The 26,179-nt window shown below is 41.1% G+C and overlaps 1 protein-coding gene across 13 annotated transcripts in view; it reads right to left on the minus strand.

Moving 5' to 3' along the window:
- The window catches only part of BAZ2B (bromodomain adjacent to zinc finger domain 2B), a 217,099-nt gene that overhangs the window by 107,042 nt on the left and 83,878 nt on the right, over positions 1-26,179 (minus strand). The window contains exon 1 of one of the 13 annotated variants that reach the window (XM_063429643.1): positions 7,669-7,766. The exons of the other annotated variants lie outside the window; for them this stretch is intronic. The gene's annotated coding sequence lies outside the window, so the exon portion shown is untranslated. Of the gene's footprint in view, positions 1-7,668; positions 7,767-26,179 lie in introns of those variants that run through there. 13 annotated transcript variants of the gene reach the window in all.

Genomic DNA, 26,179 nt, shown 5'->3' on the forward strand with positions numbered 1-26,179 from the left:
TGTCAACTCAATTACACCGTTTGAACCACATGTGGCCTTGTCACGGTCAATTGAATCCCCAACCTGGGAAGAGTGGATGCTTTTCATATTTTGATATTGTGATTTAAAGGGACACTATATTCACCAGAACAACTACAGCTTATTGAATTTGTTCTGGTGAGTAGAATCATTACCTTCAGGCTTTTTGCTGTAAACACTGTATTTTCAGAGAAAATGCAGTGTTTACATTACAGCCTAGTGATAATTTCCCTGGCCACTCCTCAGATGGCGGTTAGAGATCCTTCCGGGGTCATGGCTGCCTAAAATGCTTCCAAACATTCAGTATCTCCTCCCTCTGCATGCAGACACTGAACTTTCCTCGTAGAGAATCATTGATTCAATCCATCTCTATGAGGAGATGGTGATTGGCCAGGGCTGTGTTTGAATCATGCTGGCTCTGCCCCTGATCTGGCTCCTTGTCAGTCTCAGACAATCCTATGGGGAAGCATTGTGACTGGATCGGGCTACCACTTCTGCTGATGTCAGCAGGCAGGTCTAAAGGAAACAGAGGCAGAGCTAGCAGCTCCAAACTTGAATACAAGTAGGAGTTTGCTACTTTTAGGGCGGCATGAGGGGACCAGGGGGTCTATATGGTGGTTTTACCCTTATAGGGTCAGGAATACATGTTTGTGTTCCTGACCCTATAGTGCTCCTTTAATAAGTGCTTTCCTTTTGTTTTAAATTGTTCTGACGCTGTAGGCTGCATTATACCGATTCTTTCCCTCTCATACATGATATACGTGCCTCCAAACCTTTCAACTCTAAATGGTAAAATCATTAGCACCTTAAATTAGAGGGCTGCGCCTGCCACTCTCATTTTATGTCTTTGAAGCAGAGTTGTCATGTTGCTGGGATGATCTTGTGTTATTCTGCCTAACAAAATAGTGTCTGTCTCTATCAAATCTAGTATGTCCTATCCATATGCTTATGATTGCGGATATACACTGTGCTTTTCTGACCCGCAAAAATTATTTAAAAAATCAGCACTTGGAATGATGGCCAGCACTTCTAGAAGGCACAGTAAACCCATATTTTCCAGGAATCAATTACACAAATCACAATTTGCTTTCCTGCCAAGACTCTTTAATTTAGAAGATGTGTTCCCCATAGATATGGTGCTAGAGCACTTAACCGCTGTTTTTTTAAGTAAATGAAAAATAACCTAAGCTTGATGACTAGGCAAGATATATAATATCTTACTCACTGGAAAAAGCAACAGGCATGAGCACTGTGACCCATTGTAACACACAAAGAAAACCAAAGGAAAATTATTACACACACATTCACAAGCCAATATATATTCAAGAATGTAAACTAAATATAGCTAATTCACTAACTCTAGTGTTATGGTAAAGGGATCCTGACACATCACTGGTCTTAATGAGAATAATGAAGATAAAAAAAAAATTGCATGATAAAGAAAAGGCAAAGGCACCATTACACAAACGCATGTAGGTTGTTTACTAAAAAAATTTGAATACGCCTCCAAATGCCAGATTCATGTGGATTAGACTTAAAATTACAATTCGAGTATTCATGAAACATTATTCACAATCACATTCAGAGACAAAACACATAAAAGTCAGGTACGATGGAATGTATTGCTATATAATAATAATAATAATAATAATAATAATAATAATAATAGTCGTACAATTATTTAACTCTGATTTTCTTCTAAATTTGTACTTTGGACCGTTATAGCCTTGGAGGGACACCGTTTTGTTTGCACAGAGGACTACTGTGTTGGCTTAATAACCTGGCCACCCCATCCCTTACCCTCACTCCAAGTGTGTTGGAAGGAAAGATAATGCAGTAGAGAGGATGCCTAAATATTCCTGTATGTGCTGCGTCCATTCTAGCGTGCCAGGAGATGACCGTTCTTCCATATATTCTAATCTTCTGGAATGCTAAAAATCTGTGTCTGACCTTTCTCGATTCTCTGAAAGTGACTGTCACTCAATCCTTCGTCCTAGTAAATGTTATGAATGCATTTAAGGCGTGAGGAGTGCAACCCAGGGAAGTACAAAAACACTTTGCTCAGTGGCACTTCCAATTGTAAACGGCATTATAGGTCCACGATGCTCCAGGTGCACCAGGCAGGTGCAAAGGAATTTGGAAAGTGCTGCGTGAGCACATGTACGAATTGTCATTTCGTCACTTGGGGTTAAAAATATTTATAGTGTACGCCGGGAAGCATCCAGGCACATGCAACAAACCAAATCACAAACCAAAAAACAAAACACCTGCAGTTTTAGTTACCTATTGGGTTGAAAAAAAAAAACACATTGTGACAAATGCTATATATTGTTACAGTTATTCAATTTGTTCATACACAGTGCTGAGAGGTAGGAATTTAGCAAATATAGCCTGGAGACAGAAAGGCCTACGGAAGTCCGAACCCAAGAAACTAGTATTATTTTGTCAGTAGAGTTAATCATGATACTACAATTACGACAACAATGAATTTCCAAATACCAAAACCATAGGCGCCAAAACTGTTTTCGCTGGTCATCCTATCACCTCGATCAAATGAAAAAAGGAATGCAATCATGGCATCATTCATCCTCAAAAAGCATTAGCTAGCTCCCAGTTTGTATACAGGAGAAGTGAAGCCAAAATGGACAGGCTGAATTAAACGGATACAAGATAACCCATCCAACGATGAATTCACTGTCATGCAAACAAATATACTCTGTATACAAGTATTGAAAGCTCCGTGTGATGCTTCTTTTAGTCGTGAACAGAGTGACAGGACAATTATTGAGTCCACGTCTCAAAAAGGATAGTCAAGTCATACCGCACATTTTTTTTTTCACCCAGACATTATTACAAGATAAAAACAAAACAAAAGGAAACTATAATAATGAAGAAAAAAAGCAATGAATATTATTGTTATTCAATATTTCATTTTATTTTCTTCTTTTTTTTTATCCCTCTGCAGGCTCACAGTTTAGCCAATATAACCAGCCTTCCGCCAGTTATCTGTCACCATGATGAATGCCAGATATTTTGGATTTTCAAATCATGCTGTAAATTGTGTTAGTGTACCTTTTGACCCAATACAGTGAGCAGGATAGAGTACAATAAATAGAGTGCAGTACTGCGGTGGCATGAACGTGACCTCCGGAGATGTAGTGTGGGCACAAAGTATTAAGGGCTCAACACAGGGGGGGGGGGGGGGGGGGGGGGAGGTGGTTTTATTAAATTAAATGCTGGATAGCAAAATGGGCAGATTAAATATGGAGTAATTAGATGTGTAAGCAACATGGAAAACATTAAATATAATAAAAACGCCAGCTATGAACCATTAAATTTCACTGAAACCACTAATTAGATGAAAACATTATGGGGCAAGGTTATAGAATTAAAACCAAAATTTCTGCTCGACTCCTCTTTTCTGCTAGTTCAGCAGTTACACCTCGATCTTTAGCCCAAAACCCGGAAAAGAAAATGCTTAAGAAATAGGAATTTCTTGTTTATGGAAAAGGAAACCTCTGGGTTATTAGAGACTATAAATAAATCATTCTCTTTTCAAGAGAACAAATGCTATTGGGGATAAAATATCATGTTGCTTAATATGTTTCTAGTTTGCAATTTTCTTTTTACCGGTCAAGAGGGAAACAGCATTTTTGCTAAATATTTAAAAAGAGGGATAACATCAACTGATGTCAAATGATTTAGTTAGGGAGGGTACATTTAGCTTCCTCTGTTTTTAAGTATGTATGAGGTATGGATTGGAACTAATTTTATCATTCTAGGAAGGATGAAAGTCACACCAGACATATGATAAGTTCCTTGCTGGGATAGGGAAGATGGTGGGCAAGGCCGTGCCTATGAGACACAGCGCCAGTTTGCGGATTGCCCAACCAGCAGTGAGCAAGTTTATGAGAACGTCTCCAGGTGCCCTTTATTGGAGCATCCCGTTGGTGTCCCTAGACATTTGACACCAAATAAAAGCACTAAAACTCAGGACAGAGGGACAGGGACATAGAATCGGGACTATCTCACCAAACTGAGCTGTTATGGAATGACTGGTTGATCGAGTCAGAGTCAATTCTGCAACCCTGAGAACTAAAATCGCTACTAGAGAAACAGGAGTTCTTTTTTTAGAAAATAAAAAGAGGCACAGATTCTGTGTAACATTATGTCCCAACTCCGGCTGTAAATATGATCACTAGGAAAATATTTATTTTGTAAAAAAAAAAAAAAGGACATATAAATAACATTTAATAATGTATAAAAATGCACAATATTTTACTTATGCCAACATAGAATACATACCCTGGTGTCAAATAATACATTAAAAGGATTAGGGTGCTAAGACAGAGGAAAAGATAAGAAAATAAATAGAAGATACATTAAATAGGAATGCCACATAAGGAGGAAATATTTTGTGTAATACAGTGAGGATGGGACACATGGCAAGAACTTTGGGAGAAAGAAAAATGTTGAAAATAATAGTATTACCTTGAAGACTATGCTATGGGGCTATTCTAAAGGCTAATCATGTAGAACAAGGCAAATAAAATATTGGCCAGTTAAGACAGCAGCTCGATATATAAATGCTCACATATTGCACTAGAAGATGCCAAGTGTTCTAAAATGTTATTAAAAAGCATATTATAATGTGACTATAAGAATTTTACAAAGTGTTATTCACTAAACATCAAATTAAAAAATAAAATCAAAATGGGAACACTTAAAGGGACACTCCAGGCACCCAGACCACTTCTGCCCATTGGAGTGGTCTGGGTGCCAACTCCCACTACCCTTAACCCTGCAAGTGTAATTATTGCAGTTTTTTTTAAACTGCAATAATTACCTTGCAGGGTTAAGTCCTCCCCTAGTGGCTGTCTACTAGACAGCCACTAGAGGGAACTTCCTGCTTCATAGCACAGGTTTACTGTGCTAGAGCGTCGCTGGACGTCCTCACGCTGTGTGAGGACCTCCAGCGTCGCTCTATTCCCCATAGGGAAGCATTAAAATTCTTTTTCAATGCTTTCCTTTGGGGTGCGCATTAGGTCTCCTCGGCCAGCGGGCGAGATCAGTCTCGCCCACCGGCCGACGTAAGCAGAAGGAGGAGCGGCGGGGGAGGAGGAAGCAGCGACGTGGGACCTGTCGCTGCCTCTGGTAAGTCACTGAAGGGGTTTTCACCCCTTCAGCAACTGGGGATTGGGGGGTGGGAGGGAGAGGGACCCTCCAGTGCCAGGAAAACGCATCGTTTTCCTAGCACTGGAGTTTCCCTTGAAGCTAAAATTCTCTATATTTCTCCAACTCAGCCCTAGTCCCCAGCTTGGCTAAAGGAACACTATAGTCACCCAGACCACTTAATCTCAACAAAAGTGGTCTGTGTCTGTATGTGTCAGTATGACAGCCATCAAAGGAGCTTCAGCAACCCTAACCAAGTAAAACTCGGAAGCCCCATAGGAAAGCACTGAATCAATGCTTTTCTACGGGGAAGTTTAAATGCATGTCATGCGCTCGCTGTGCATGCTTATAAGGTTCCCAAAGCTCATCTATAAGGAGCATTAAATTGTCCAAAGCCGGAGGAGGCCATGCCACATTCATGAAGTCTTTGGAGAGTTTAGCAGCACCAATAGAGCCTCGACACCGGAAAAACATATATCTTTACTTTAACATTTGTAATAAAGGGGGGAGGGGCTCAAAAAAAGTAGAGAAAGGGACACGATGGTGTGAGAAATACAAATTTGTATTCCTAAAGCTGTAATGTTACTTTAATACAAATCTCTGTGCAATGAATAATAGTGATGGTTAATCTATGGAAGAAAAAGTAGTCCTTCAAGAAATATTCTCATTCTCTAATGTGTAGATTGCTATGAAATCTTCAATGCACTTGCTGCAATGCAAAGTTTTCAGAAATCCTGACCTGGATATGGGCTGAGAATTGTGTGTACACCCAAACTGGAGGTAGTGCAGCAATTATTAAGACCTTTGTCAGAGCCAAACTTGTGTTCTATTGGTTGAGAAAGACATCATAATTATCGGGCCTAAAGCAACAGCCCACAATAATTGGGTATTGTAGCACCATGCCTTCCCCAGTAGAAAGGAAAGGTTATCAATACTGGGGATAGTCTGAGGATTCCGTTCAAACCTGCACAACAGTAAAGAGTTGACACTGTTGGGTCATTCCCCATGCTCTCCGCCTATCACTGTCATCCAGGTTGTACAAATCAATATTGACAACCAGGAAGTCTGCATTAACACGCGGCTGAGAAGGAGGTGGTCTCACCGACCAGGGCATCAGTTTTTCCTCAAGCACCTCCTAAACCATCTAACATACAACTGGCAGATGGTGCCCTGATACCCCTACAATATGATTACTACACAGGGTTGTAGTGGTTATGTTGAAAAATACACATTTTCTTCATGAATAACTTTCAAGCAATACAATCCCAAACTCTTCGAGTCACAAAATGAACCGAACAATCCAGATTGACTCCAATGAGATCTGGATCATGAGCTAAAATACAAATTTTACTATATAATCCTTAAAAAATCCAAAAGGAAAAAAAACAAAAAAAAACCACAAGGGTACATTTTTTTTATATATATATATATATATATATATATATATATATATATATATATATATATATATATATATTTATACACATATACACACACACACACACACACACACACACATATACACACACATACCGTATATATACACACACCCACACACACACACACTAAACAGCCATGCCAATTTTCATGTTAGATTTGTATGTAAATACAATCTAACATGAAATAACCGCACGCCACATTACTAAAGTTGGGGAAATTGCACTAAAAACCTGTGAGATTTTAAGTCCATCAGTCTTTTATGCTACAATGACCTCTGACCCATGCAGTACATTATCAAGTCAAAATCAAGAGCAGGACTTTCAGAACTTTAGATCTGTTATTATAACCTGTCTTCCTCCATGTTGGCCTCCCATGCATCAAATAGTATAACTACTCTGCTGCATTTTGAGAGAAACCTGTACTTTGTATAAAAAAAAAAAAAAAAGCTAAAGATCAGCTCAAAGGGCAAGACAAAAATGTGACTTCAAAGAAAGGAGACATATTGTAGGAAGATTGCAATAAATTTGCTTAATTACTATAAACTAATCACTTCCAGGACTCACAACATGTGCTTTTATTTTTGAGGAACTTTACCATTGAGAAAAAATAATAATAATACAAATTCTACATCTCTTAGTGGGCACACTGTCAGGGGTTAAAAACACAAGATACAATTCTTAGTGGGCACACTGCCAGGAGTTAAAAACACAAGATCCAATTCTTAGTGGGCACACTGTCAGGGGTTAAAAACACAAGATCCAATTCTTAGTGGGCACACTGTCAGGGGTTAAAAACACAAGATCCAATTCTTAGTGGGCACACTGTCAGGGGTTAAAAGAGGGGGATGCATCAGAGGTAAATACACAGAATGAATGATAGGACTATAAATTATAGGACTCTGAATCAGAACCCCCCGAGTTTATTGTATCTTTAGCCCCAATCTGCATCTTACTCCCCTCATCACCATCTAGAGAAAGCCAAGCCCAGATCTCAGAGAGCTTTGTATGGAAAATAAAAGATTTAAGATGAAGTCCTTACTGTGGATAAATCAGGAAGTAGCCATTGTTTGTGCTGTATACAGTGCAGGCAGGACTCCCAAACAAGCTGATAATGTCTTCACACAGCAAGGAAGGATGGGAAGAGAAAGGTATCAGCAACAAACAGAATTAAACACAAGTATTCAATGTATGCAGCTCCTAAACTTAACCACAACTGAAACAAGATATTTTTAATGTTTTTTATTTGGGGAGAGTTGGGACTATATGGGGGGGGTGATTGGGTGGAGAAGAGGGCTTTTATTTTGCTTATAGTTATTACTCATTTATTAGAGAAATACAACCAAAAACACAACTAAAACAAAGGAAGTGCTTTCATAAATATGTAAATTAACAGAAAACAGTGATTTCTGAAATGTGCCAACACATTCAGGGAGTAATGGCATGAGTAATGCAAAGATACACAAACCCAGTCAATGCTTTAAGAGTTAAAAATCACAGGATACATTTCTTAGTGGGTACACTGTCAGGGTTAAAACCACAAGATACATCTCTTAGTGGGTACACTGTCAGGGTTAATATTACAGGATACATCTCTTAGTGGGTACACTGTCAGTGTTAATATTACAGGATACATCTCTTAGTGGGTACACTGTCAGTGTTAATATTACAGGATACATCTCTTAGTGGGTACAGGTCAGGGTTAAAATCACAGGATACATCTCTTAGTGGGTACACTGTCAGGGTTAAAATCACAGGATGCATTTTTTTTAATGTGTATACCGTCAGGGTTAAAAGCACAGGGTACATCTCTTAGTGGGTACACTGTCAGGGTTAGAAGCACAGGATACATTTCTTAGTGGGTACACTGTCAGGGTTAAAATCACAGGATACATTTTTTTTAATGTGTATACCGTCAGGGTTAGAAGCACAGGATACATTTCTTAGTGGGTACACTGTCAGGGTTAAAACCACAGGATACATCTCTTAGTGGGTACACGGTCAGGGTTAGAAGCACAGGATACATCTCTTAGTGGGTACACTGTCAGGGTTAACAACACACTATATACATTTCTTGCTGAACTGCCAGGGTTAAAATGACAGGATACATTTTTTTTAATGTGTATACCGTCAGGGTTAAAAGCACAGGGTACATCCCTCAGTGAATACAACACAATACATTTCTTAGTGGGTACACCGTCAGGGTTAAATTTACAGGATACATCTCTTAGTGGGTACACTGTCCGGGGTTAAAAACACAAGATCCAATTCTTAGTGGGCACACTGTCAGGGGTTAAAAACACAAGATCCAATTCTTAGTGGGCACATTGTCAGGGGTTAAAAACACATGATCCAATTCTTAGTGGGCACACTGTCAGGGGTTAAAAGAGGGGGATGCATCAGAGGTAAATACACAGAATGAATGATAGGACTATAAATTATAGGACTCTGAATCAGAACCCCCCGAGTTTATTATATCTTTAGCCCCAATCTGCATCTTACTCCCCTCATCACCATCTAGAGAAAGCCAAGCCCAGATCTCAGAGAGCTTTGTATGGAAAATAAAAGATTTAAGATGAAGTTCTTACTGTGGATAAATCAGGAAGTAGCCATTGTTTGTGCTGTATACAGTGCAGGCAGGACTCGCAAACAAGCTGATAATGTCTTCACACAGCAAGGAAGGATGGGAAGAGACACTACACTGGGTAGACCTGCTTTTTTTTTTTCTGACCCCAAAAGGTCACCAGATGCCTTAGTGGAGATTATAATAAAAAGCACAGAGGACAAGCCTTTTACAATAATCTACTTGTTCCTACCAAAAAAAAAAAAAAAAAAAGCATCTAGTTAGGCAAGCAGCTCGCCTCTCTCCGCCTCCTCCTCCTCTGCCTCTCATTCAGAACATGGCTGTCTTATTCAGAGATTAGCAATTATTGTAATGAGACACTGTCGGATGATGAGGGTCAAATAGTGCTTCCTGCAGTTTATACATCTTGATTTCCTGGTAAACAGAACGAAAGGCAGGTGGAGCCCTTGGACTAGCTGGGAAGGAATCGTGCCCACACCAGCAATGTCTGAGAAACACGGGGCAGTATTTACTAAACTGCGAATTGTAGGCATCTCACGTCTCCATGGTAACATTAAGGCAAAATATTCTCAAAACAAGGCTAGTATGTTATGATTATATTATTGTTATTATTAGTATTAGCACTTTGCAATTACCCAGTGGGGATACAAAACAGTAAGTAATTGACAAACAGAATTATTTTGGCAGATACAAGGGGGGTGAAGGCGACTCTTCTCATAAGGAACTTAAAAGAGGTTTCCTTTTTCAATTCACCACAATACAGTGTTTAGCAGACAAAATAAAAATCAGATTGTGAAAAAATGTCTGGCCCATACCAACTGCCTGGCCCCTATTGAACCCCCCCCCCCCCCCCCCCATATCTTTAAAAAAATAAATAAAAAAAGGATTTGTTTTTAATAATATATATATCATTGATCTTGAGAAAGACCCGTATAGGGACAGTGTGTAGTTTTGCTAACATGAAATAAAAATAACAGATATATACACAAAAATCCCCTGGAGTCCACCGTCATTATTTGGATTATCTACTAAACGCGGATAGCACCGGGGTAAAAAAAATAAAAAAAATGGTTTCTATATTTTAAAGGGGAGTGCCAAGCTTTCGTTACATATATATATATATATATATATATATATATTTTTATTTTTTTTATTATTTACTACTGGTATTTATAAAGCGCCAACATATTCCGCAGCGCTGAATATTATTATTACTTTCATATCTGGATCATGACATGGGGTTGCCAGATTGGCCATGTTTTCTTGGACATAATCACGTCTTCATTCTGATGGGCATTACATGTTGCTTTATGCAGAATTCATATGCAGCCAGAAAGCAATAAATAAATCAAAGAGGGATCCCAGAGAAGGTACCCTAATTAGTTGCTTGAATAATTAATACCAGACATTAAAAGGGCAGCACTTTTGCTTGCTGCCCATCATCATGATAAACAGGTAAGTGTCCAGGATCATGGACCAATTATACCTAGGAAAGCAGTAGGTCTACCCCAGTCGCGGTCAGCATTTACTCTGCTGCTAGATTTGGTAAGGCATGGAGGTTCAAACAGAACATTTACTTCTTGGAAAGTGACCATTCACATTTCCCTCTTCCGGTAAACACTATTGAAGAGTTTACTGGGGTGAAAGTAAATACACATTTCTCTCCTCAACACTTCCGTGTGCAGGCTAACTCCGCCACCCAGTGATGCCTCTGTTGCACTTAAGTGCCCTCATGTATCTATATAATAACGCATTCATTCTCTGGCATTCCTTCAGTTTTGCTCTATTCATGCATGGCACTGCAGGTGTTAATTTAATTCCCATGCCAAGCCATTCCCCAACAGCCAGACAGGAAAAAATAAGTTAAACAGCTAAACCCTTAACTAACTATAGCTGGTTATCAGCTACCACCATTTCCATTGCAATCTATTGCTGCATTTTGATAAGTAGAAAACTAAATTCTTATAGTCTTCTGAATTACGCTACTTAACCCATTGAGCGTTGGGGTGTGGAGGTTTGGCAAGCGGAGCAATGAGGAATTTACCGTAAAACAAAACAGAGGACCAAACTGAACGGTCAGTGATAAGACAATAGCAAACCTCCCAACATTCCAAATGGACAAAGAGGGTCACATTAATTTTAGGGGTGTAAGTGGGATGTGTGGCCAGTGGTGGGACCGTTCTGAAAGATTTTGGGTAACTTACGAATATCCATTTAAGCAACTAAAACGTAATGAACAATGTACCTTACTTACACTGATTTCTAAACACGTTTAAAGTGCCAATTTTGCTTTGTGGATGCCAAAACCATCACCATAGCTGGCAATAAGCAATTTTGGGAGGTTTGTTATAAAATGTGGAGATTGTCAAGAGAATTACAAATTTTAGGCCAAGTGCAATAAAGGAAAACAATCTCTAATTTGGCTTTCTTCCAGCTTAGCTAGTTTGGTCTAAATTTTGCAACTCCCTTGTCAATTCTCCAAAACCCGAGTTTATGAAAACACACCTGAATACTGCAGGTAAGATTGCTATGGAAAAAAAATTATACAATTGTCAGAAACGAAGCACACTGATGCATATTTAAGTTTATTTACAGCAGTTCTGATAATCGCTTAATTGCAGGGCTCTCTGCCACAGGACACTGCCATCACATCTTCACATGTTAAAGGGTTAATATTTTAGTGTTTTAGTGCTTTTGCCACTGAACGTGTTATAGAGTCACAAGGGTTTTTGGGAAAATAAAAGGAAAATGGAATATCAAATCATAAAGTTAAAGATGTGTACTATTTGGGATCAAATGTATTTTAACACTGGAGTGAAAATGTATTTTGGCTGCCCCCCAAATTTTTTTTAAAAGTTGGGGGTACCCTACACACCACCTGCACCCTCTATTGTTAGGGAAATTACATACTGAGATTCTTTTTTTTTTTTTTTTTTTAATTCTTTATTTTTGTTTGTGCATGAAATTACAAGTCGGCTCGTTGCGCCACAATAGCACAGCGAACCGTTCAGTAGCATATAATGACATGTCAGAAGAAATACAGAGCACTTTTAAATGTGGTATAAAAATTAACAAGGTCAACATTGTAGATATTACAAATAAACATATTGCAGTGAATGAGTCTAGCTGTTCTACCTTCGATGTGATAACAGTGTATTTTGGGGGCGTTATCTTTATGAGATTCAATTGGGCCATAGGGATTATCTGGACGACAGGGCAGAGTGTACGTTTGTTTCGGTCTATATTATCTTGTTGTAATTTCAGACAATACTACGTGCGGTCCGGCCTCTTATTGAGGTAACCAGAGTCCCTTAAAGACATTGAGCCTGCATGCGGGGCATGTCACCTATTCATGTGGTATTGTCCCCCCAATGACCCGCCAAGGTGGCTGGTTTTTATACATTGCCTTAGCCTTGGCAAATACTCAGGTGGACACGGCAGTCATGTCCGCAAGTCAAAAATAGCAGTCAGTATTGAGAGCCAGAGGGGATTTGATAAATTACACCCTTGAAGAGAGAGCGCCTTCATGAGACACTGGCAGGCCATAATGCTCAAGAACGGTAAAATAATCTTCTAATATAGTAGAGGTTGTAAAGACCTCTATGTCCGCATATGTTTTACCTATATACTGAGTTGTCCAGGTTGCCCCTAAATTATGATTGCGTAGCGAGCATTGCAATTTACAGCGCGGCCATATCGGTCCCGCTAGATGTACTATGTGGTGAAGTGCCTTACTGTGCATGTGTTAGGAACCTAGTTCCGTCGAAGGCATGTCTCACTACAGTCGAACCAAGTTGTTGGATCAGCGAGGCATGCATTTTTTTCGTCGTCGCACCCTTGGGTTACTTCCTTCAAACTAAACTTTAGTGCAGATGGCAAGAAGCCCTCTATTGTGACCACAAAAGAAACAAAAAAGGAAAACATCATGTCTAGTGCTAGTCAGGTAGGTATAGTCCCATAAATGCTCTGAGACTAATAGATGCCCGCTTGTATCTCAGAGTCGGGTTAGCAGGTAGCCGGAACGTAAACTCTACACAAAGACTACTGTCCATCAAAATGTCCATTCAGCCAGGGATCCGTAAATTAAGGAATTGCTCCCCATTCCACATCGAAAAATAGGAAAACAGTTGACTCGGAAAAGGTGACTGGTATGAGAAAAAGTATATAATATAAAATAAAAAGTACGGGAGTGTAATAATGCGGACAGTTCACAGCTGTAGGGAGAGTCTCGGTAAGGCCGTGGAATGTGAGACAGGTTAAGACCCAGGCAGGGGGCAGCGTGAGTTTTTTGTAGGTCCCCTGGGGCATTAAAAGTCCCGCTTACCGCCTCATGTCCCGATCTTTGGTGGGTGCAAAGCTCTCATCTTGCACTGCGTGTGGTCGGCGTCAGTGGTCAGTTTTCTTGCCCGACTGGGTCCTTCGGGCGTGAGGATTGCGTTTACCTTCACTGTGGGGGAGACTTGCGTCGGCAGATGGAGCGCCCTTAGAAAATCCGCCGGATCCTCATGCGCCGATAAAGTGAGTATCACTTCTTCTTGTTGTACTATAAGGGTGCCTGATGCGCCCCACCTGTAGCGTATCCCCTTGTCGCGGAGTTCCCTTGTTACAGGTAGGAACCTCCGTCTCTCCAGGAGCACCGTGAAAGGTAGGTCGTCGTAGATCCGGACTGGGTTGCCTTGCACCATGGTAGTAGGGTTGTTCCTGGAGCGGGCCAGGATCGCACTTTTCGTGGATATGTCCCGTGTCACTGCTATGACGTCCCTTGAGGCGTCAGCCGGTGCCGTCGGGGCTTTTCTAATTCGGAATGCCGCCGTAACGGGTGAGGCTCCTGTTGTGGGTCGCACTCCTAGTGTTTCTGCAACCAAGTTGGCAAAGCCTAGTATGGCCTCTGTGCCCACACTCTCCGGGACACCGCGTATCGTAACGTTTTTCTTACGGTGCCTCGCTTCCAGCGAGGTGACCGTGCGAGTGAGTCTAGAGAGTTGCTGGGACATGGCCTCCATTTGGGCCTTCGCTCCTTCCATCTCCTGATCTCTCTTCTCTTCCCTCGTTTCCACCGCACTGATCCGCGTGGTTATGCCAGCTACTTCAGACCGCACTCCCGCCAGGTCAGCCTTCCAGACCTCCCGCAGGTCAACCAGCAGTTTTTTTATGTCCCCTTTAGTGGAGGGTGAGGTGTCAGAGTCTGAATCTTCCCTCACATAAACCCGGTTCGGGGTCAGCGAAGGTCTATGGTAGTCTTCCTCCGGGGATTCATCTGAGTAGCTGGAGTCTCGGGCCCGCTCGGGCGCCATCTTGGTCTGCGCCTGTTGTTGCGGCCTGTCGAAGGACGCGCGGATATCGGGCTGGTTAGAGCTGCTCGAGTGGGTCAGCTTTCGGTTTTTCCTCCCCATTTCTCTCTGTGGGGGTTCTGCTTTGTGCAGGTATTCTTTGTGGGTCTTTTAGGACCACTCTTTGTGGCTAAATAGTGTGTTTGTTGATGGGGCCTGCAGGAGCTCCACATCAGCACGTCTGGTTGCTTGCTCAGCTAGCCACGCCCCCGACATACTGAGATTCTTAAACACATACACTCATGTACACAGACACACATTCATATACACACAGATACACACTCATAATTACATACACACATTTATTTTAATAAATAATAAAATGGTAAATATCTTTATTATTTTTAATAATCCACATGCAGTGCAGAGAGATGCCAGCAGCTCCCTCCGCATCCGCACCAACACCACAGCATGATCCTGCCACTCAGCACCCCCACATGTAACATGCCCTCTGTCACCTAGGGCAGACTGGCTGCCCTTTCCCCCCCTTAGTACGCCACTGGGAGCAAACACCATAGAAACCAATAAAATGTTTGTGCAGGTTTAAAATATCTTTCTATGCATACGCCCAGTGTTTAACATAGTTCGGGGTTTATAAACTAGAATTTCAGATATTGGACCAAAATAATTTAAGACAACAGTTGAGTTTAAGAATGATTCTCTTCTGATTTACAATGTTCGATTCACTTGCTAATTTACCACAACTGATTGTTCCATGAATAAAAGTGGACAAAGGATCAGCGCTGTATGTTCTAATATGAGCTGAGAATGAATAGAAAGCTGCAACCTATATATATGAGGTTCCCTCTAATGTCCTCAAAGGAGAAATGGCAAAACAGAAATAATAATAGGTCGCGCTACAATAGATAAAAATAAAATAAATTAAATAAACTGTACTCACATATAATGAGAACATAAACAGAACAAGTGAATAGATAATAGTCCAAATACTTGGTAAACTTCTTTGTGTGTTCCATTACATTGTGCCATTACATATCCATTGGAACACACAAAGAAGTTTACCAAGTATTTGGACTATTATCTATTCACTTGTTCTGTTTATGTTCTCATTATATGTGAGTACAGTTTATTTAATTTATTTTATTTTATTTTTATCTATTGTAGCGCGACCTATTATTATTTCTGTTCCATGAATAAACCTCGGTGGCACACAGTTTCTTACAGTCCCATTCATATTTTTGCTGCTTTGGTGAAGTTACTAGGTTATACACACAGCAGGTTAATAATTCCATGGCTTTCAGGGAAAGTATACAAGAGGTAGGGGTTGCATGGAGGACAACCAGTCTCACTAGGAATATGCCAGGATATACATTTTTCAAAGCTCAGATAGTCAGCCTGAGTAGTTGTATTTTCTTTTATTATAGCTCAGGAATAACTGCCCCGGAATGCAAATTAATGTTCATGGCAAATCACATTATGCTCAGCCAATGCATGCTACAGTTTAATGAATTTTAATGCAGAATGCTGCACATCACAACTCTGTTTCATTCTCAAAAGTACTGGGATTTAATGAAATTCCCAGCATGCACTTGGCGGTGTTTGAATCTGTTTCTTATTTTATTTTTTTTGTTCGATAGAATTGCTGGAGTAATAGAAGGAAAAGTTAAATAATTCTGATTAGTAAATGGCAATTACTTGCTCAACTTCAAGCCATTTGTTCCCCAGGAAGTACCTCCAGTGGCCATATGAGGAGTGGCCACCAGAGGTGTCCCTAGGGGGAAATGTAAACACATGAAAATGCCTGCAGGGAATGATTGTACTCACCAATAAGCTGTAGTTGTTCTGGTGACTATAGTGGGGGGGGGAGGGGGGAAGAGATATGTTCACCTTACTGTACATAAATTATTTTTTAATATGAAACTTCAATATTGAAGGGCAGTAACAACACACATAATATAAACTACTTTACATACATTTATTGGGGGACTTATACATTCCCAAATTAGTGGCTTTGTAGGCTCAACACATACAAGGGCAGGTGGTCCATTTTTCTTATTAATCATCTACAACACAAGCAGTCCTTTTGGCATTCATGGCTAACAGAGCAATGCTAATGTGACAAAAAAAATAAAAAACACCCTATGCTCAGATTCCTGGTCCGATTAACCGGGTTATTCAGTAAAGTGTGAATTGCCCAGAATTTCATGTAAATTTGCCAAGTAACTTATACTTTCAGTTTGACCATGTTGGAGAAAAATATAAATAAATAATAATTTCATTTGAAATCCTGACAATTCACACTATAGTGGATAACCCTATAAGAGTCCATAATTAGAATGGATAACACAACATACAGCATTGCAATTAATTAATTCTGTGTCAGCGAGTAAGCCAAGTATCATTTTAGAAAGAAACAGAATCTTCGGCACGGTTAGAATAAACACTACGGTTTGTGCAGGCTTCCCCTAACATCTTGTTAAAGACCAATAATGTCCTCTTTGACCATCACAGACCCTGAACTAACAAGGACCGTGCAACTCATTTAGCACGAGCACCGTCTACACGTTGCTGTCTGGTGGTAAATAACTAGGTCGTGTCATGATGGCATAGGGTCTTCGAGGACCAGATTGAGAAGAAGCCATTAGGGCACAAAGATATAATGTATCATCCAAGACTTGATAAATCCAAGGCTTTCTCTTGTTAGTATTTTATATAGAGTCCTAAGGATGCAGAATGCATTCTTTATCGGTCTCCTACAATAATCAGGTCAGCTCCAAAATGTGTCCTACATTGTACAAACATTTAACAACCCGAGGAATATAATTACAAGCTACAATAGTAGGCAAGTTCAAAAAGTGGTTTAGTGAATAAATACCCTGAATTGGGAGCACGTGTTTGTGTTGGTGACACCAAGGTGTGTGTACCCTTACTAGGTCTCTGTGGTGTGGGACAAGTCAGTCTATATTTCTCTCTTTCTTCTATGAAATGCTCAGAATGTATATTTGTATATAGTGATAAAAGATAATATTTTGCACAGTGAATTGGTCAAATAAGATGTAATTATTTAAAGTAAAGTAGAGCCTCTATCCTGGTACTATGTGTGTGTTCTAGCTATATTACATTGTAACAAGCATCCATTGACAAAACACACACACACAACAGGAGAAAGTGTTACTGGTCTCAGCGGCAAATAGCAGATTTTGTCTGGGAGTGAAACTCTCACCAATCTCAGGCAGGCCTGAACATCTATGTTTCCATGCTGCCCTAAGATTAGGGTCAATCAGTGATGGATTAGTGCGTGTGTTCTACTAATTGTGCAGGATGCCTGGGGTTAGCACAGTAAGACACTAAATAGAGATTTATCAAAGTGTCCTGAAAAGTGTCTCTCATTCTTTGTACTTATTAAAGTGCTCTAAAAATAGCTAAAGGTAGCATAATTTTTCGCAGAAATATACATTTCTAAAAAGTACACCGAATGTAGAAAGAGAAGTGAAAAAGGACCGTTTTCTGACAGAAAAAAAAAGTTCTTGAAAGTTTGATAAATCCATTGTGTCACCTAAAAAAAATGGTGTAATTAAAAAATGACAGGTGGGGTGCAAAATAAGATAAAAATGGAATGGTTGAATTATTACATTTTGCAAAAATATTTGAGCGAGCCAGGAGCGTGTGTGTGTTTATATATGTCAAGATAGAAGGGATGGTCCATATTACATTATTAAAAAAGCAATGAACTTGATGCTAAACAGCGTCAACAACGTTTCAGTCTCCGATTGGGACTTTCCTCAGTACAGCAGTGCAGACCATCCCTTCGATCTTGATATATTAACGTGACTACAGTCTGGCACCTGGCATCCACGATTACATCAGAGTTAGCCTTTGTGCAAGGTATATATCTCATAGGGCATGAGCTCACCCCCAGCTGAAATTATCGTTTGCCTTACATGTTGTCCAAAAATGACAATGCCTATGCAGATTATGGCTTTGCCCCCATAAAAAACTCTGCTCTAGGTGCCCATTACAGGATCTACACAATACCCCTGCCCCTTCCTCCTATCCAATGTACTGTAGGATGGGAGGTACCCTGGCTACAGGTGTCCAAGTCGTTTGCCTTGTAATAATGAAATAACCCCCTCCCCCCTTCCTAACCCAGGGCCTTAAAATAATAAAAACAGATGGCCCTAGCTGCACACCCACAACTATTTATTAATAATAAAAAAAACATGCAAAGGGGGAGATTTTTACCTATTGTAAAGAGTAAAACAAATATTTGGCTCACTTTGACTAGTAGACAATTAATACATGCATAAATAAAAAGTAACGAACACAGTTTTAACAAGTCAGGTGACTGGAAGAGCCAAAAAGTAAGATTTTACTGGAAGGCTCACTGGCCGTATCTTGCATTGTGATTGGATGTATCTGTGCTCGTCCAATCATGATACAGATCTGAAGCAGCGCATGCTGGGACTCACCAGCCTGTCTTGCATTGGCTTGCATCTGTGTTCTATGTATGTCAAGGGGCATATTCATAGAGCAAGTCATACACATTTATGGTCATAATGCCAATTAAAAATATATTTTAAAAATATAATAAAAGACTAAAAAAAAAAAAAAGTGTTCATTCTGAAATCTGTGCCATGGATCTAGAGTCTAGATATAGGCAACTTTCGGCACGCGGGATGTTTTGGACTACATCTCCCATGATGCTCTGCCAGCATTATGGGTGTAAGAGCATTAAGGGGGATGTAGTCCACAACATCTGGAGTGCCAAAGGTTGCCTCTAGACTGTAATACATTCAGGGTTCCCTACTACCGAGTGAAATGTTAAGTGAATTTTGAATTATCCCCCTTGCTCTGGATATCTTGTAGAAACAATCATCTTTGGAGAAACACATAATGACTATCTCTGTATAAAGCTGGTTATCATTGAAGAAGAAAAAAAAAATGTAAACAAAATGAATATTATTTATTTGAATGTAAAATGATAGATTTTAATGGATTGTTCACTTTGGATGCACACATATGGACCAATACAAGTCATTAGCACAGAGGCATTCAACATACACAACAGCAATAAACAGAGATGCCAAGAAGAGAATGTGATAGTTTGTAAATATGGTTCACAAACAACAAGCAATGCTCGAATACAGTGATTTGAGATAAATGAAGAGCCTTTACAGAGCACGGTCTTTCTGCTCGAATGAGGTAACGGATATGGATGGTCAGAGGAATAAATGGCATGCAAAGCAGAAATGCATGTTTAGCTAGCAGTAATGTGATCTGTGACATCAAAAACGTGCAAGCACAAATGAGAATCCATTTGGAAGACGTATCACCCGCAATCAATTTCCTAAAGGTCAATACTAAACGAAAAAGAAATGCTTTTCCCCCCAACCTCAAAGCACTGTGGCATTTGCGAACACAAAAAAGGAAAAAAATTATAATAATAAAAGACTCATGTGCATTAAGAGAGTCACAGAAATTAGACCTCACGAGACAAAAATACATTTTAAAAAGTCTCTATGAAGCCTATAACCGTGTTCCACAAACCTGTATAATGAGGCCGTATAATAGGTGCCAGGTAATTATTAGAGCACTGTGGGGACCGATTACAAACACGGTAAACAGAATAAGAATATCTATATTACGCAAACGTATGCAGCAGCGCTATTCAATAGGATATCAAAGCAACAAATAAATGGCTAAAAATGAAGATGGAAAGAAAGTCCTGATTAAAGTTTGCAAGCTAAAGAAAAAATGCTTGTTTATATTTATTATTTTAAAAGAAAGTGATCTCGATAATGAAATAAACGCACTCGGCATACATTGTATATGCGGATGCCTTCTTGCTGCTTACATTTCCTTATGAAATTGTGTGATTTATTCATTTGGATTTTAGTGAACTGAAAACAGAAATTCAGAATTTAGACTAACACAGCCAAACTTTTACTAAAGCACAGTTGGAGAATTTTCCCAAATCAGCCATTTGGATTTGAAATTACTACCGCTGTTTAGTGAGTAAGCTCCTGTGATCACACAGGAGTACTCTGATCATTTTTAAGTGGGGGGGGAATGTGTAACCTTGCCCGACGATTTTACTCCCAATTTGAGAATCTCATTGGGCTTTCGCACCCATCAAAGATCGTTCATATATTTCCTTGTCCATGTAAACAAATGATGCACACTCACTTTAAACACACGTTACAAAAACATGTTTCTTTGGGCATATTCAGGATATTGTCAGGGTACCTGAGGCCTCTACCTCTAAGGGAGGTAGAGACTTGGTGGTGTATCCGTCCAGGCGAGCTGTCTCCTCCGTTCCTCGCGGTTCATCCAGTCACTTAAACACCGGCCGCGAGGAATCCACGTCCTTTTCTAGCAGGACGCTCAATACGTGACGTCATGACGCTAGCACGAGCAATCTGTCACTCAAGTGTCCGATATCCAATCGGTACTTTTCAGAGGCGTGATTTCCATCCAGAACCAGGGTATTTAAGCTTACTCCTTACTTCAGCTCATTGCCCTGTCGTGGTTCTAGCTTGTCTAGTCACTCAGTGCTCTGGTATTCTAGTTTGCTCTTTTGGTTTTGACTCGGCTCGTTGTACTACCCTGTTTCTCTGTTATCCCTTGACCCGGCTTGTCTCTCGCTTATCTGTCTTCTCGTTCCCTCGACCTCGGCTTGCCTCTGACTATTCTTTACTCTCGGTACGTTAGTCCGGCCATTCTAGGCCCGGTATACGTACCTTTCCACTCTTTGTACTCTGCGTGTTGGATCCCTGTCCCGATCCTGACATTACGACAGGGCCAATGGATCCTGCAGGTACAAACAGTCAGCTTGGTTCTTCGGATCCCAGGTTTGACGCCATGGAACATAGGATGGATCAGATGGCTTTGGCACTACAGGCACTTTTGTCTCGTGCTAGTAATCCACCTGAGGAGACACGTACTCCTTCTATCTCTCCTGCAGTCTCAGGTCTAGAGGTAGCCACTGTAGGTGCTTCTTCCCGTATTACCCCACCAGTACGTTATGGCGGGTCACCGGAGAAGTGTCGTGGCTTTCTAAACCAGATTAGCATCCATTTCGAACTACAACCCCGCTCTTATCCTACAGATAGAGCAAAGGTTGGATTTATTATTACTCTGCTCATTGAAAAAGCTTTGAGATGGGCCAATCCTTTATGGGAGAATGATAATCCAATCGTCTATAATTATAATGCCTTTGTAGCTGCGTTTAGAAGAACTTTTGACCCTCCTGGCAGAAAGGTCAATGCAGCTAGATTAATGTTGCGCCTTAAACAGGACAATCGAACACTTGTGGATTATGCACTAGAGTTCAGATCCTTGGCGGCAGAAGTTAAGTGGAACGAACAGGCTTATATAGATGTGTTTCTGAATGGGTTATCAGATGTAATTCTTGACGAGGTCGCTACTAGAGAACTCCCTGAAAATTTGGAGGATTTAATTTCTTTTATATCTCGTATTGATGAACGCTTAAGAGAGAGGCAGAACACTCGAGATAGGACCCGTAGACCCTCCTTTAAACTAGCGCCTACCTTTCAAATCTCTGAGTTCGAAGACTTACGTATTCCTGAACCTATGCAGATAGGCAGTACTCATCTCACTGAAAGGGAGAGACAGTACAGGAGAAGGGAGGGTTTATGTATGTATTGTGGAGTCAGGGGTCATTTACGCCTTAATTGTCCCAATCGTTCGGGAAACGCTCGCACCTAAGTTCCTCTAGAGGACAGGCCTTGGGTGTTTCTACTTTGTCCTCTATTCACAACTACAAGGAGCTCAGGCTTGTGTTACCCGTTTCTTTAAAGTGGGAGAAGGGAGTAGTTAAGACTATGGCACTAATCGATTCTGGAGCTGCTGAGAGCTTTATAGATCAGGGTTTTGCTGCCAAGCATGCTATTCCATCCCAGTTAAAAGAGACACCTCTGGCTGTTGAGGCCATCGATGGTAGACCGTTACTTGAGCCTGTTATTTTTCATGAGACCATACCGATTAACTTGACTGTTGGCATCCTGCATAAAGAGGATATATCCTTGATGCTCATTTCTTCTCCGTCTATTCCCATAGTTCTGGGGTACTCCTGGCTGAGGAGACACAACCCTATTATTAATTGGGAATCAGGGGAGATAGTTTCATGGGGAGAGAATTGTCAAGAAAAATGCTTGCGGAAGGTCTCACCTCTTGGATTAACTAATACATCGAATACCTCTGACAATCCTACAGAGACACAAATTCCGTCTCAGTATCTAGATTTAAAGGCAGTATTTGACAAAAAGAAAGCCGATACCTTACCCCCACACAGGTCCTTTGATTGCAAAATTAACCTACTCCCTGGTACCATGCCTCCCAGAGGTCATGTATACCCATTATCTATAAAGGAGAACTCAGTCCTAGAGGAATATATTCACGAGAATTTAGACAAGGGATTCATCAGGAGGTCCTCCTCCCCTGCCGGGGCTGGATTTTTTTTTGTTAAAAAGAAAGATGGTTCTTTGAGACCTTGTATTGATTATCGAGGCCTGAATAAGATAACCATTAAAAATGCCTACCCGATTCCCTTGATCACCGAACTCTTCGATCGTTTGAAGGGCTCTACAATTTTCACCAAGTTAGACCTCAGAGGGGCATATAACTTGGTGAGAATCCAGCAGGGACATGAGTGGATGACGGCATTCAATACTCGATATGGCCACTATGAATATACCGTCATGCCTTTTGGGTTATGCAATGCACCAGCAGTATTCCAAGATCTGATTAATGAGGTTCTTAGGGAATTTCAGCAAGAGTGCGTCATTGTATACCTAGATGATATACTCATTCATTCTAGTGACATTGAGATTCATCACAAACAAGTCAGGAGAGTTTTGCACAAGCTTCTCCAGCATGGCTTGTACTGCAAGTTGGAGAAATGTAGCTTTGATCAAACCCAGGTAACCTTTCTCGGCTATGTGATCTCTGGGGAGGGATTTAAGATGGATCCGGATAAGCTCCAATCCATTCTAGAGTGGCCTTTACCCACAGGTCTTAAAGCCATACAGAGATTTATTGGTTTTTCCAATTATTATAGGCGCTTTATTAAGGGCTATTCTTCCATTATTGCACCTATCACTAACATGACCAAACAGGGGGCTGACACTAAGAATTGGACTACTGAAGCTCTCCTTGCGTTCAAGACTCTCAAGGAGCTTTTCGCTTCCGCTCCAATTTTAGTTCACCCTGACACTTCTCTGCCATTTTTGCTCGAGGTAGACGCATCAGAGACTGGTTTAGGTGCTGTTCTATCTCAAAGGTTGGGTGTTGATAAACCTTTACATCCATGTGGATTTTTCTCTAAAAAATTGACCGGTACTGAAAGCAGGTATGACATTGGTGACAGAGAATTACTAGCGGTTATCAAGGCTTTGAAAGAATGGAGACATTTATTGGAAGGTACATTACATCCTGTTACCATCCTGACAGACCACAAAAACTTGTCTTATATCGGAGAGGCCAAGCGTCTGTCCTCCAGGCAGGCTCGTTGGTCGTTGTTTCTTACCCATTTCAATTACGTTCTGACTTACAGACCTGGGTCAAAGAATTCTAAAGCCGATGCGCTATCTCGCCAATATGAACCCTCTGCTTCAGTTGAACCACTTCTGTCTTCCATTGTACCCAAATGCAATATTATTGCTAATACCAGTCTCAAAATTCATTCCCCGCTACTTGACCAGATCTTGAAGTCACAACATCTAGCTCCCGGAAACACTCCTGAAGGAAGAAACTTTGTTCCTCCTGAACTTCAACTGGAGCTCTTACAATGTTTTCATGAAAGTAAAATAGCTGGTCATCCTGGTATTCGCAAGACGTACTCTCTGATATCCAAGGATTTCTGGTGGCCTTCACTTCGTAAGGATATTGAGGAGTTCGTCGCAGCTTGTGAGACTTGTGCCAAGACTAAACTATCTCATGCATCCCCATGTGGCCTGTTACACCCCTTGGACATTCCTGAGAAACCTTGGTCCTGTTTGTCCATTGACTTTATCGTTGATTTGCCTGCTTCCAAAAGACAGACTGTGATTCTCACGGTGGTGGATAGATTTACCAAGATGGCCCATTTCGTGCCATTACCTAAACTTCCGACTTCCCCTGAATTGGCGGAGATTTTTGCGAGAGAAGTTTTTCGCCTACATGGGATTCCTTCAGAGATTGTTTCTGATAGAGGTTCTCAATTTGTCTCACGTTTCTGGAGATCCTTTTGTTCTCAAATGGGCATCAAATTGAACTTTTCCTCTGCCTATCACCCTCAGTCTAACGGAGCTGCTGAACGTACTAATCAAAAGATCGAACAGTATCTGCGTTGCTTTGTTTCCGAACACCAGGACGATTGGGTCGGTCTGATTCCTTGGGCGGAGTTCGCACACAATAACCTTGTTTGCGATTCAACTCGCTCTAGCCCTTTCTTCATGAACTATGGCTTTCATCCTTCGATTTTTCCTTCGGTCTCCTCTTCTCAGGGGATACCGTCGGTTGATGATCATGTCGTCAACCTGAAGAAATTATGGGATCAAACTCGACAAATTCTATTACATAGTTCCTCGCTGTTCAAGAAACACGCTGACAAACATAGAAGAGCGGCTCCTGTTTTTGTTCCTGGGGATAGGGTATGGTTGAGTACTAAGAATATTCGCCTAAAAGTTCCGTCCATGAAATTTGCTCCTCGTTACATAGGTCCTTACAGGGTTCTCACTCGTATCAATCCGGTTGCGTATCGCCTTGCTCTGCCACCTGCCTTACGCATTCCTAACTCTTTTCATGTCTCCTTGTTGAAACCCCTCATTTGCAACAAATTCTCCTCTAAGGTCTCCTCGCCTCGTCCTGTTCAGGTGGAGGGTCGGGAGGAGTACGAGGTCAGCTCCATCATTGACTCCAGAATTTCAAGGGGAAAATTGCAATATCTGGTCAACTGGAGGGGATATGGTCCTGAGGAGAGGAGTTGGGTACCTCAGGAGGACGTCCATGCTTCTCGCCTTCGCAGAGCATTTCACCTTCGCTTCCCATCTCGCCCCGGTTCATTCCGCCCGGTGGGCGTATCTGAGAGGGGGGGTACTGTCAGGGTACCTGAGGCCTCTACCTCTAAGGGAGGTAGAGACTTGGTGGTGTATCCGTCCAGGCGAGCTGTCTCCTCCGTTCCTCGCGGTTCATCCAGTCACTTAAACACCGGCCGCGAGGAATCCACGTCCTTTTCTAGCAGGACGCTCAATACGTGACGTCATGACGCTAGCACGAGCAATCTGTCACTCAAGTGTCCGATATCCAATCGGTACTTTTCAGAGGCGTGATTTCCATCCAGAACCAGGGTATTTAAGCTTACTCCTTACTTCAGCTCATTGCCCTGTCGTGGTTCTAGCTTGTCTAGTCACTCAGTGCTCTGGTATTCTAGTTTGCTCTTTTGGTTTTGACTCGGCTCGTTGTACTACCCTGTTTCTCTGTTATCCCTTGACCCGGCTTGTCTCTCGCTTATCTGTCTTCTCGTTCCCTCGACCTCGGCTTGCCTCTGACTATTCTTTACTCTCGGTACGTTAGTCCGGCCATTCTAGGCCCGGTATACGTACCTTTCCACTCTTTGTACTCTGCGTGTTGGATCCCTGTCCCGATCCTGACAGATATATATTTACGAAGAAAGAACA

This window comes from Pelobates fuscus, chromosome 8 (assembly GCF_036172605.1).
Source record: "Pelobates fuscus isolate aPelFus1 chromosome 8, aPelFus1.pri, whole genome shotgun sequence".
NCBI lineage: Eukaryota > Metazoa > Chordata > Amphibia > Anura > Pelobatidae > Pelobates > Pelobates fuscus.